Genomic DNA, 2,255 nt, shown 5'->3' on the forward strand with positions numbered 1-2,255 from the left:
CTTTGCTGAGGGCCTGGGTTTTTATTGGTGATTGTGGTTTAGATGCACATTTCCTCTTATGCATCCAGGAACTGTTTAGAACAGGGCCAGGGTCCAGGTGATTTCTCATCAAATGGAAAGTGAGCTCATAATTGTATGCTTTGATATCCTGATCCCCAATCTGAGATGAAATTCATTTTTTTCCAGTTATACAACAAAACTCTATGCAATTAAATTAATTTTTAATCACCTTACACCCATTTAAAAAGAACATGCAAGGAAAGCATGCCAAATATTTCCTCCTGGGCACAGTTTTAAATATATAAGTATAAATTATGTCAAATCTTAAAATTTCTATAAAAAAGTTAGTTGTTCACAAAATCAGCCAAGTGCTGAGATGATTACTGACACCATCCCCTCTTGAATACTTTATCATTTTTATTCTGGTTTCTAGTTTTTCTCCAACCTTTAAATGTTTGATTTTAAAATGTCCCTTTTCTTTCCCTCATTTTTAAGTTTTTGTAGACTCTGAGACCAGTGTGTTTCACATGTTTTCTGCATGCAGACCTTAAACTTTAAAGCTTATCCATTTTATCAGTTTTTGCATATGAAGCAAATAATCAGTTAATAATATTGTCAGAACTCACTTCTGGCAGTGACTGATTATGACTGGATGCAGGGGACACTTTTCTCTCAGATGTTCAATCTCTTCTTCAAAAGCCTGTGCAGTAGGAGGTAGTTATGAGAAAGGGAAATGCTTCTATAGGATTATAGTAGACAAACCACAAATTGTGATATTAAGAACCATGTGTACTAGTAGGTACTTAATAAGTTCAACAAGATAGCTAATTCCCTGCTGCAAGAGACATGCTTCAAGAAACATCTGGTAAACCAACTTATTTTTATTATTCTATCCCTTTAGTTTGTTTTTTTGTTTTTTGTTTTTTTGTTTTTGTTTTTGTTTTTGTTTTTGTTGTTTAGGCTCTATAATCAAAGACCGAGTTAAGTTCTATTGGGCTTGGGCTTGGTCACTTCTCATGAGTTGCTCCCAGTGTCTGCCCCTGTGAAGCTTTCATTCTAATCAGGCAGGTCTGCAAATACAACAAGCAAGTAAATACACAAAGATATATTTGTTAGTGCTAAGTGCTATATTTCAACCTATGTTTTGTCCTCAATCAATACAAAAATATACCTTTCTTAGTGTTTTGAATTTAAGTTTTTAGTTTTAAGTTTTAGTATTTAAATCTGTGTTTATGCTAGCATGTCAGTTCTGATTCTAATCATTAGCATGTGCCTAATATAACTCTGTCCTTTCTTTATTTTTACAGTGCTTTTTTTAAGAGAGAGAGGGAGAGCAGGGTAGGGGCAGAGGAAGAGACCGACAGAGAGAGAGAGAGAGAGAGAGAGAGAGAGAGAGAGAGAGAGAGAGAATGTTAAGCAGGCTCTACGCTCAGTGTGGAGCCTGACATGGGGCTCAATCTTACAACCCTGGGATCATGACCTAAGCCTAAATCAACAAAGTGAGCCACCCAGATGCTCCTTCCTTTCTTTTTAAAAAACATTTTTGTTGCAGTATGTTATGAGATCCTGTGTCATTTAACAGCAGAGTTAATTCCATTAACAGATGTTATTAAAAATGATATTTGGAATTATTTAAGTCATAGTTTTACAGAGTTTTTTTTTTATGTTGCTGATTAAATTTGGGGAAAACAAGAACATTTAAGAAACACACAAACTAAAGTGGTCTGGAGACAGAGAAGGACAGATACCATATGTTTGCATGTATATGAGGATTACAAGGAACTTAACAGAGGACCATGGGGGAGAAGAAGGGGGAAAGTAGTTGGGGAGAGGGAGGCAAACCATGAGAGACTCTTGAATGCTGAGAACAAACTGAGGGCTGATGGGGGTGGAGGAGAAGAGAAGGGGGGTGATGGCATGGAGGAGGACACTTGTCAGGATGAGCACTGGGTGTTATATGGAAACCAACTTGACAATAAACTATTTAAAAAAAAAATAAAGTGGCCTGGAGAAATAGGATATAAGGGAACCAAGGGAAAAACATTTGGTCAAAAGAAAGCTAATCAACAAACTCAAAAAGTTACAGAGAATTTAAATAAAGTGACGATTGTCTTTGACAGTTCTTAAGTCAATAATAACCCTAACATTTTCAGCAAGCTGAGGAAAAAATGGGAGGTAAAATCACCTTCAAATAATGCATATTATCTTTAAGAGATCTTGCTCTCTTCTCTTTCACTTAATAGTGCCACTCTATT

Source organism: Hyaena hyaena, unplaced genomic scaffold (genome assembly GCF_003009895.1).
Source record: "Hyaena hyaena isolate Hyena2069 unplaced genomic scaffold, ASM300989v1 scaffold_659, whole genome shotgun sequence".
Classification (NCBI taxonomy): Eukaryota; Metazoa; Chordata; class Mammalia; order Carnivora; family Hyaenidae; genus Hyaena; species Hyaena hyaena.